Genomic DNA, 12,102 nt, shown 5'->3' on the forward strand with positions numbered 1-12,102 from the left:
ACAAAAATTACAATTTCACTTTGAAGTTATACTACTGAAATTAAAGGAAAACAGGACTAGAAATTTGATATTGACTTTCATATTTTATATAGTTGCTTTAAATGTAAGCCTTACAGGGAGACTTATGCATAAACAGAGTTCCAAAAGCCCAATTCTAATTCTAGCAAGTGGGCTGGATGCCCCGTCCTGTATCTGATCCCCTCCCTTATCCAGACTGCTTCCTTTGCTACATCAAAATCAATTTAGTGTCCAAATTTCCCTTCAGCTCAACTGCAAACTTTGCTATGGTATGAATGCATCCCCCAAAGTTCAGGTGTTAGAAACCTGATCCCCAAAGCAGTGGTGTTGAGAGATAGAGCCTAATGAATGTATTTGGCCCACGTGGCATTGGCCTCATGAATGGAATAGGAAGGGAGGGAGTTCATTATAAAAAGACTAGTTTGGCCGTGTGTGTGTGTGTGTGTGTGTGTGTGTGTGTGTGTGTGTCTCTGTTTTGCCCTCTCTTTGCCCTTCATGAATGGATTACAAAGGGAAGGAGTTCATTATAAAAAGACTAGTTTGGCTGTGTGTGTGTGTGTGTGTGTGTGTGTGTGTGTTGCCCTCTCTTTGCCCTTCCACCATTTGCTATGGAAGGACACAGCAAGAAAGCCCTCACCAGATTCCAGCTCCTCAATCTTTGACTTCCCAGCCTCCAAAACCATAAGCCAATAAATTTCTGTGCCTTATAAATTACTCAGTCTGTAGTAATCCGTTATAGCAGCACAACATAGATTAAGACAAGCTAAAGGGCCCGAATTGGTCTACTCCTTTTTCTGCTGGTCTCGACACAACACTTCATGTTGCCACATCTTGTCATACTAAGGAGAACCACTCTAAAGCTAAATCTGATCCACAGATGACAGAGCAGAAACTCAGAAACAATCTGAGGTTCCAGTGAAGTTCACTGGTCACTGATTGTCTGGAAATACACTACTCTGGATCTCCAGTATGTATACTAACTTATTTCTTTATTTTCTCATTGTTCTGAGTTGGGTCTTCCCTTACTTTAACTGAGAGCATCCCAGGTGACACATGGATTGTGCTTACATGGCAGCCCTAGCCAGGGGGTGACCTCTATGGATTTTAAGGAAAAACAAAGTTCTCCAGGAATTTCTTGACTTAGGAAAATATGCAGGACATGGGTGATAAATATGAAAAACAGGACACAAAGTTATCCAAAAATATAATGTTCTTCTTGATTGTTAAATTATTATATAATATTCCATCTTATAGATGGTCAAACTTCACAGTCGGCTGATGTGACTTTGTGTGAGTTAGAAAAGGTACCACCTTGTCTAGACAAATCTCTACCATCTTCTAGGATAAAGGCCCAAAAACTGCACTCAATTGCATAGTGTCTCTGTAGTGAATGATACCTCCAACTGGAGGCACCTCTAACCCAAACTTCTAGGAAGCCACTGTATCCTTGAATTCATCATCAAATATTAAATGGTTAGCAACACAATCAAAACTGATGACACTACATTATTTAAAGCACTAAAATAGTTCAGGGTGCAATTCTAATGTAGGCATCCATCTGGAACAGTAATCAATTCTCAAGTAGTATCAGAGAGTGGCCAGTGACCAGAAACAGAAATGTACAATAATTCCAGCTAGGGAAGAATCAACACTGAAGGGTAAAATTTGGTGCAAATTTATTATGCTTGGTTAAATTTACAATGCAGTTGAAAGGCAAGAAGAAGTTAAATAATCCTGTAAGACAATCACCAGAGAGATGTCTGATTAAGTGCCAGCAAATAGAATAGACAATAAATTAAAATTACAAGCAAGAAGAGTGGACTTAAAGACATCACAGCTAAAATACTTAAATAATCAAGGCCATCGCGGCAGAAACAAGTGACAAATCTAATCGTCTAAGTTATAATGGCCAGTGTCTTGCCACCGGATACTATTTCTAAAGCCTCTAACTGCATTTTCCATTGATGGGGATTAAATCCATCAATGGAGGACAGCTTTAGAAATCTAGCTACATCAGAAATACAGGTCTCTCTTCCAGCATTATTTTAATATACTCAATCACTGTGTACTTTGCACCAACCACGTCCTGGACATACAGCAGTGAAAGAAACTGAAGAAATTCTTGCCATCCAAACCTCATCTATGATGCCAGAAGTCAGGACAGTAGCAGCCCTTGAAGTAGGAAGAGGGGAGCATGGGGAGGCCCTGGGGAGTATTAGTGATACTGTTTTTTCATATGGGAGTTGGTTACATGGCTGTATTCAAATATTGTGATTATTCATTGAGCACATAATATATAATGTGTGCATTCTTCCACATGCATGTTACAATTCGAGTTTAAAAATTCCCCTGTTGGCCAGCTGTGGTGGCTCACACCTGGAATCCCAGCACTTTGGGAGGCTGAGGCAGGTGGATCGCTTGAGGTCAGGAGTTCAAAACCAGCCTGGTCAACATGGTGAAACCCTACCTCTCCCAAAAATACAAAAATCAGCTAGACATGGTGGTGCGTGCTATAATCCCAGCTACTCGGGAGGCTGTGGCAGGAGAATTGCTTGAACCCGGGAGGTGGAAGCTATAGTGAGCCAAGATCCTACCACTGCACTCCAGCTCCAGCCTGGGGGACAGTGCAAGAATCTGTCTTTAAAAAAAAAAAAAAAAAAAAAAAATCCCTTGTCATCATGGTGTTTACCTCCTAAAGCAGGACAGAGGAGGGATAAATAATGAACAAGACAAAGTAAAACATATAGAATGACAAATGGTGCCCAGGAGAAAAAAAACAGGGAGAGGAGACAGGACAAGTCAGGACTGCGCTGTAAAGTGAGCGAGAACAGCCAGCGAAAGCCTTAGGAAAATGTGACATTTGAGCGAAGACTCAGAGAAGCAGTCAAGAGTAAGTCGGGTCTCAGAAAAGAACGTTCCAGGAAAGGGGAGAGCAATTACAAAACAGTGAGGCACAAGGGTGTCTGGGAAGTGTGAAGAACAGGAAGAAGGCCAGGGTTGCTGGAGCAGAGTGAATGAGTGATGATCAGACTCAACCTATCTGTAAGCCCTGCTTTTCCAAACCCCAAACACACATGGCCTCAATTTAGACAGAAGACTTCAGAATTGATTAACATAACTGCTGGGAGGAAGAAACAGGATAAAGGATTGAGAAAAGGGAAAAGGGAGGGTAAGGGAGGGTAAGTAACCACGACAGGAAAGGGCCAGTCACCAATCAGGTTTATTTCACCTCCCTGTTCCCTTTCTGTGCCACTGCCAAGCCTACTGACAAGGACACCACCGAAGGCTGTATCATAGAGGAAAACTGGCAGGGCGGAGACCCGGGAGAGCCAAGAGTCACTACAAAGGACAGAGAAGAGGGGCACGTACCGTGACTATGCACTCCCCACACACCTCAGCAAGAAAAGGCCTCCACACCAGTCATCCCCACAACTCCCAGTTAGAAGCCCAAGTCTGCAGGGGCTTGATAAATACTTGAGAACACGTGTAGTATTCTCTTTTAATTAAAGAAATTAAGCCCAGGACCTTTCCTCGATTACATCTTCATAGAAAACACAAGTCAACGAACAAATTCCTTCTCCCAAATTTCTACAGTTCATACCCAACTGCCATTCTTCTCTCTCCATTTTAAGATCATATAGTTCCGTAGCAGGCAAAGCAACACCATGTCTCGTGTCTGGAATCCTTGCTGTTTGGGAAAGCTTTTGCAAGAGGAGAAGTGGAAATCCTTGCCTAAAATGAGGTTTGGGAATTTCTATTGGATTTTAGTGAGCCAGATGATGGCTGGCATCTGTACCATTCTTGATGGATTGTTGGGGACAATCCATTAAGTCAACAAAGCTATAACAGGTACGAATTCAATGTCGATTGTTTATCCCCTTTCAATTTAACAACCAAAATCCAAATTCACTGTGTGTGTTGCAATTCAGTGACTGCTGGGAAGTCAATAGCATTGAATTCCATGCTTCTATTACAAATGGAAAAGGACTAGATGAGGGCAGGGCACCAGGCCAAAAAGGTTATCAAAACCTTTCTGCAAAGTCCATTTCTATCCAGCGAAATTATCAGCCTGTCTTATGAGTCTCTGCGCCACTTCAATGCCCACTGCCTTCGCAAGTCCCTGGGTTCTAATTGCTTTAAAAAAGTTACTAAGTTACAGTAGCACAGAAGACAGAACACAAGCTGCTTTTGGAGATACCCTTTTCCTGATTTTGTTTCAAAGCAACAGAGACACAGGCGAAAATTCCACCTTCTGTGCTTTCTGCTTACTCCCATAACGACTATAAACCAGTCTCAGATTTTAAAACTAAAGGACGGTTTTGCCACAAGATTGTGTACTCTTTTAACCCGCTAAAACCAGATATGTGTTAAAGTGGATCCACACCTTCTCCAGCATACAGTTTTAATCAACCTGGCATTTTTCCACTCATTTCTATGGACCACTACAGCTTGCTAAAATGAAAAGTAGCTAAGAATATCAAATGAATTTTTAAAACTAAAGCAATGTCAATGATCTAACAAATTATTCCCTGAATGAAGTTTCCAAATCTGTCTTAGTTTTCTGAGTCTTAGTTTTTTGGTTTTGTTTTGGTTTTTTTTTTTGAGACAAAGTCTCTGTCAGTTACCCAGGCTACAGTGCAGTGGCATGATCTTGGCTCCCTGCAACCTCCACCTCCCAGTCAAGCAACTCTCCTGCCTCAGCCTCCCAAGTAGCTGGGACTACAGGTGCCCGTGCCACCATGCCCGGCTAATTTTTTTTAATTTTAGTAGAGACAGGGTTTCACCATGTTGGCCAGGCTGGTCTCAATCTCCTGACCTCAAGTGATCCACCCATCTTGGCCTCCAAAGTGTTGGGATTATAGGCGTGAGCCACCACACCCAGCGGAGTCTTTGTTTACAAAGCTATACGTCTGGGTCAAACAGTAGCTTAATATGTTCTAATACCTACAATAAAACACAAATTTTTTTTTTCCTTATTTTTTTGAGACAGGGTCGTCAGGCTGGAGTGCAGAGGCTCCATCTCGGCTCACTGCAACCTCCACCTCCCAGGTTCAAACGATTCTCCTGCCTCAGCTTCCCAAGTAGTTGGGATTACAGGCACACACCACCACGCCCAGCTAACTTTTTTTTGTATTTTTGGTAGAGATGGGGTTTCACCATGTTGACAAGGATGGTCTCGATCTCTTGACCTCATGATCCGCCAGCCTCAGCCTCCCAAAGTGCTGGGATTACAGGCATAAGCCACCACGCCTGGCCCGCAAATCATTCTTTATAGTAACACCTACTAGTTCTCCTTCAAGTAAAAAAAGTATATGTGTATCAGTTTACTCGTGGGAAAACACAAGAGTGATTTTGAGGCAGAGACCTCTCAAGTTCTGAGTCTATTGCCTTTGGCCATGAAAACTCAGTCCTTAGTTTCCTCATCTGTAAAATGGGAATAATAACAATATGTACCTCAAAGGGTTATGGTCAGGATGATGCATTCATTGCATATAGGAAGCATGAATAAAGTGTAACCATTACTATTATTGCTACTATTTTTCTTTCCTGTGGGCATTCAGAGACTAACCACAAAAGGCAGACAAAAATGGCTCGTATGGACTATTTGACTTTAAAAACATAAGAATCTTTTACAGGCCAGGTGCAGTGGCTCAAGCCTGTAATCCCAGCACTTCGGGAGGCCGAGGTGGGCGGATGACTAGGTCAGGAGATCGAGACCATCCTGGCTAACACAGTGAAACCCCGTCTCTACTAAAAACAAAACAAAACAAAAATTCGCTGGGCATGGTGGCGGGCGCCTGTAGTCCCAGCTACTTGGGAGGCTGAGGCAGGAGAATGGCGTGAACCCGGGAGGTGGAGCTTGCAGTGAGCCAAGATCGAGCCACTGCACTCCAGCTTGGGCGACAGAGTAAGACTCCGTCTCAAAAAACAAAAAAACTTTTACAACGTGTGAATCCAAGAAACAATTATATAAAAATTAAACAAGAGCATCAGTATATCTTTTGCAATAAAAGTTTAAGACAAAGAAACAAGTCACCATAATTGGTTATGAAGCCCATGTCCCTGGGAGTTTTTGTTTTTTATTAAGATGGAGTCTCACTGTGTTGCCCAGGCTGGAGTGCAGTGGCACGATCTCGGCTCACTGCAACCTCTGCCGCCTGTGTTCAAGTGATTCTCCTGCCTCCCGAGTAGCTGGGATTACAGGCGCCTGCCACTGCGCCCAGCTAATTTTTGTAGTTTTTGGCAGAGATGGGGTTTCACCATCTTGGCCAGGCTGGTCTTGAACTCCTGAGCTTGTGATCCACCCACCTTGGCCTCTCAGAGTGCTGGGATTACAGGTGTGAGCCAACATGCCCAGCTGGGAGTTTTTATTTAAAAAGTAAGCAAGTATTTTTACCAGGTAGTTTACTAGAGTTTGTCTTTTAGCCCTAAAATGCTGTGAATTCAGGACACATCATAACCCAACAATAAGAACAGATAATGAGAGAAAAAAGAGTATGCAACGGGGACATATAAGATGAGTAATAAATTTACCACTTTCTTTATGAAAAGCGACAATAATTTCTTTATCCATGTGTTCTTGACTTAAATAATAATCCAAAATGCTTCTAAAACAGACTGTTATCCCATAGGGTAGACGATCTTTTGTTTTGTCTTTGCTTTGTAATAAGAAATTGATTTCTCTCTCCTAGTTGAGATACATCTTTGATAAACAACAAAATTCACTGTCTTAACAAGATATTAGGACTCTACGGGTAAATTATTCATGAAAAAGAAAACACATTAAATTACCACAAAATAGCACTTCAGAGGCAGAAACATACTTCTGCAGAGTTCAAGATGACGTTAGAGGAACCTCAGGGTTGAGATGTGATCCCCAATTCTGGGAAAAAAGCAAACAAACCATTCCCTAAAGAGTTATAAAGGAAAAGGGAGTGGCGGTGGCAGACAGCTGAGAGCTTACAGCCATTTCTGAAGCTTCCCTGTGATTCTGGATGCTGTCACACTGGATGCATTTCAGTGCTGTCAGCACCCTCACCACGGGACACCCTCTCCATCCAGTATGTCATTATGCTCCTCTTATGTCTAGGAGTGTACCCTACACAAAGCAGTGGGTACTGACTCTGCTTAACTATCCGGGGACTAATAAATACAGAGTTAGCACTCGCTTCTTGGATAGCAGAGATTTAAAGATCAAAAAGAAAAAAAAAAAAAAAAAAAAGGCGGTTGGTGGGAAACCAGCATGCACCCTATTCCATTTCTAATCTGGAGAGCACAGAGGCGTGTGATCATGTGTCATCATCGTTGTCTTCTTTTACTTCTTTCCTGTTTTCTCTATTTTAGTTGCTCAGAATTCATCACTCATCCTACCAGCAGCTTCATTTCTTTTTTGGAAACCTGTGTCCCCTCCACTGCAGGCAGTTAGGCTGTCAACCCAGCTGCACTCACTCCTGCTCCAGGAACCAGTGGCCAAGAACCCAGGGCCTTCCTCCACCCAACCCAGTAGAGTGAGGGGGCAAGACGTATGATCTGGGCCTCGCCAACTGGACAGACACCTTCCTGAAGACCAGTCGCAGTGGCTCATGCCAGTAATCCCAGCACTTTGGGAGGCCAAGGTAGGTGGATGTCTTGAGCCCAGGAGTTTGAGACCAGCCTGGGTAACATGGCAAAACCTGGTCTCTACAGAAAAAAAATACAAAAATTAGCCAGATGTGGTGGCTCATACCTGTAGTCCCAGCTACTAGGGAGGCTGAAGTGGGAGGATGGCTTAAGTCTGGGAGGTGGAGGTTACAGGGAGCCATGATCATGCCACTATATTCCAGCCTGGAAAAAGGGCAACCCTGACTCAAAAACAAACAAGCAAGCAAACAAAAAAGAATGAGCTCCTTCAGGGGGAAAAAAAAAAAAAAAAACAAGCAGGAGATGATTCTCTCTGTAGCAGAAGCTGTACCTATGACCAGACCTTCCCAGCTTTAAGTATGCTGTCCTCTAGCACTGGCTTTCCAGCCTCTGGAATTCCTTGCCCGTGACCAGCAATGTTTCTTCAGTTTGTCTCTCTATTCTAGGAGCTTCTGTAACCTTCCAAAACACTTCAACTGAGTTACTCAGATTTGATTTCTCTTTGTGAACAAAAAATCCAAAGTCACCCTTACAAAGAAAAACACAGTGATATATTTGTCAGGATTAGACTCAGGTACCAGTGATGGAAAATATCAAAACAGGAGTAGCTAAAAGAAGATACTTCTTGTAACTTGTAACTTCTCTCTACCACTAATACAGTTCAAAGGTAGGGAAGTCTGGGATGGTGGGACATTTCACCATATCAAGGTTCACGTGGCGTCTCTGAACAAAGGACAGAAAGGTAGCCCTCCTGGTGGAAGGAGCCCTGCAAGTATATAGTTTAGCAAACATATCATCCTTTTGTGGAAAGTAAAAGGCCCAACCTTTCTCTAAGAACACAACTTGAGAAACGGAGCCTGGATTGAATCTCACCCCGTAACTCCCTCCCCCAGTAGCAGACCTCTCTGCAAGAAATACTCTGCACAACTGAGTATCTACAGCTGCCAGGCTGCTTCTATCTTGTGGCTCTCCCATCTTCGGCACATAGTACCAATCTTGTGGTCCCATCATGGATGCTTAAGACCCAGCCATTGTATTCACATTCCAGCTATCAAGGAGGAAGAAGAGACTAAGGACATGACCGTCTTCCACTGAGGAAACATCCTTGAGGTTGCACACTTAAACCACCACTAACTACAAGGGACGATGAAGGTTTGTCGTTACTCCTTGCAGCTATGGGTGCACCTAGAAAAACATGGCTTCTGTTATGGAGAAATAATAGAAGACAATCAGCAACCTCTAGTCCACTATCCAAGGTTCAGTTAATATACTGGCATAAGACTAAAGATAGGCTGTGGCCTCTGCTTGAGGTTTGCAGAAACGTGGCACAGTTGACATCTCACAAAATATATTAATAGTCGTAGAGCTCATATTTTAGAAAGCTAGAAAAGACATATTAGAAAGGATTTTGGAGATCATTCAGTTCAAATATCTCATTTGGATATTAATGTTTCATAACATATATCACTTTGCACAGATATGTAATGCTGTATTTTTAAAATACGGCATTATCATTCATTTGTAACCTAGCAATCTCTTTGTTAATTATTACAACAAATGCTTTAATGCCTTTTTAACATTTAAATCACCCATGCAATTAGCACAATGTCTAATAACAAATGGAAATGGGCACATAACTTTTGCAGGCCATTTAATAAGAGTGTGGATGCCTCATTGCCACATAATAGATAAGGTGACCACCTTCTACAAACCAAAAATGGGACACGCTGCCTGCCGTACACAGGATGATGGTAACTGCTGAATGCTGAGGCCAGCATGTAAAATCTGGGACTCTATTTAACAAGTATTACCTTTAGAAAAATCATATAATATTAAATTTGAGGGAGGGCTAATAAAAATTGGAATAACCTGAATTTAAGGTCCATGGGGAAGGGGAAGGGTATTTTTCTGCCTCATTCTCTACTATAATCCTCTTGCCTAACAAAGCAGGTTACAATATATATAGAGGCTTAAAAATATTCGATGTTTCAGGTCGGGTGCGGCAGCTTATGTCCATAATCCCAGCACTTTGGGAAGCCAAGGCAGGTGGATCACAAAGTCAGGAGTTTGAGACCATCCTGGCCAACATGGTGAAACCCCGTCTCTACTAAAAATACAAAAAAACAAAAACAAACTAGCTGGGCATGGTGGCATGTGTCTGTAATCCCAGCTATGCGGGAAGCTGAGGCAGGAAAATCACTTGAACCAGGGAGTTGGAGGCTGCAGTGAGCCGAGATCGCGCCATTGCACTCCAGTCTGGCGACAGAGTGAGACTTCCTCTAAAAAAAAAATATATATATATATATATAAAATAACATCACTAACTTTGTATCTGATGGGCCGTATCTTTCTCCAGAGTAAAACTTTTCTAATGTTTTAGAGACAGACAAATGTCAATTCATGCGGTAGCAATGGGGGAAGGTGAAAGGTGAGTGATAAGAAACTAAAGAGAAAACTTGTAAATTTGTTCCTTCTAGATTCTAGATATCAGCCCTTTGTCAGATGTACATATTGCAAAAATTTTCTCCCATTCCGTATGTTGCCCATTCATTCTGATGATAGTTTCTTTTGCTGTGCAGAAGCTCTTTAAAAAGTGGGCGAAGGATATGAACAGATACTTCTCAAAAGAAGACATTTATGCAGCCAACAAACGTAAGAAAGTAAGTCCATCATCACTGGTCATTAGAGAAATGCAAATCAAAACCACAATGAGATACCACCTCACACCAGTTAGAATGGCGATCATTAAAAAGTCAGGAAACAACAGATGCTGGAGAGGATGTGGAGAAATAGGAAGGCTTTTACACTGTTGTGGGAGTGTAAATTAGTTCAGCCATTGTGGAATACAGTGTGGCTATGCCTCAAGGATCTAGAACCAAAAATACCATTTGACCCAGCAATCCTATTACTGGGTATATACCCAAAGGATTATAAATCATTCTACTGTAAAGACACATGCACACGTATGTCTCTTGCAGCACTATTCACAATAGCAAAGACTTGGAACCAACCCAAATGTCCATCAATGACAGACTGGATAAAGAAAATGTGGCACATATACATCATGGAATACTATGCAGCCATAAAAAAGGATGAGTTCATGTCCTTTGCAGGGACATGGATGTAACTGACAACCATCATTCTCAGCAAATTAACACAGGAACAGAAAACCAAACACTGCATATTCTGAGTCATAAGTGGGAGTTGAACAATGAGAAGACACGGACACAGGGAGGGGAACAACACACACTAGGGCCTCTCTAGGGGTGGGGGGTTAGGGGAGGGATAGCATTAGGATAAAATGTAGATGACGGGTTGATGGATACAGCAAACCACCATGGCACGTGTATACCTATGTAATAAACCTGCACGTTCTGCACATGTATCCCAGAACTTAAAGTACAATAATAACAAAAAGTAAAGAGAAAACTATATGAACAAGGGTCTAAAAGAGAGATGTCCAATCTTCTAGCTTCCCTGGCCCACACTGGAAGAAGAAGGACTGTCTTGGGCCACACATAAAAGACACTAACCCTAACTATAGCTGATGAGCTTAAAATTGCAAAACAATCTCATAATGTTTTAAGAAAGTTTACGAATTGTCCACAGGTTGGACAAGCTTGGAATGACCTGGGGCCACTTATTAGTCAAGAGACTAACAGAAGTTTCTTCTTACATCTAAGCCTTCGTTTACTTACTTTTAAAATGAGGCTACTATTATCCAACCACATAGGACTATTGTATGTACTACATGAGATTCAACATGGAAAGGGTCTAGCACAAAGCCTGTCACATAGTGAAATATCAATAATTGATGCTAATTATCATTTAAATAAGGAAGAGTTTTAAATATAGATCTAAACACACTTAAGATTAAAACATAAAAGTAGAAAAGGCTGAAGTTCTTTCATACTAGCTGTTTCCATTTTCAGACAGCCATTTCCATCATACTTTCAATTTCTTCATTATCAAAACAAAAGCTTTCTGTGCTTAGTGCATGATTTTGTCATGCAACAAACCTATGGCTCAAACTCAAAGGGGATGCTACGACTACCAATATCTGGAGTGAGACACTATCACAGTTCCTTCGCAAACACCCACAAGTCCTGGCTCATCCTTCTAGCTCAATGTTACTTCTAGCGTGGTTCCAGGAACAGCAGCATCAGCAGCACCCAGAAATGCCAATTCTCAGGCCCCAACCCAGACCTTGGGAATGAGGCCCAGCAATCTACGCTGCATCCAGCCCTCCAGGTGATTCAGGACCCTGCTCGAGTTTGAGAACCACTGGCCTAGGTAACTTGCACAGTGAAAAGACTTCTTTTCAGTCTTAGGAAATGAAGGAGTAATAGTGAAGAGGAAGCACTGCAAAATTTTTCCTTAGAGGGCTAGATAGTAAATATCTTAGGCAAGAAGTCAAGATTAGGTAGGAGTTTATGGAACCATTGAAAATGCAACCATTTAAGG

At 42.0% G+C, this 12,102-nt stretch overlaps 1 protein-coding gene across 2 annotated transcripts in view; it reads right to left on the minus strand.

The window, feature by feature from the left end:
• PTPRG (protein tyrosine phosphatase receptor type G) overlaps window positions 1-12,102 on the minus strand; it is a 747,279-nt gene that overhangs the window by 581,397 nt on the left and 153,780 nt on the right. The window lies entirely within an intron of this gene.

This window comes from Chlorocebus sabaeus, chromosome 22 (genome assembly GCF_047675955.1).
Source record: "Chlorocebus sabaeus isolate Y175 chromosome 22, mChlSab1.0.hap1, whole genome shotgun sequence".
Taxonomy (NCBI): Eukaryota; Metazoa; Chordata; class Mammalia; order Primates; family Cercopithecidae; genus Chlorocebus; species Chlorocebus sabaeus.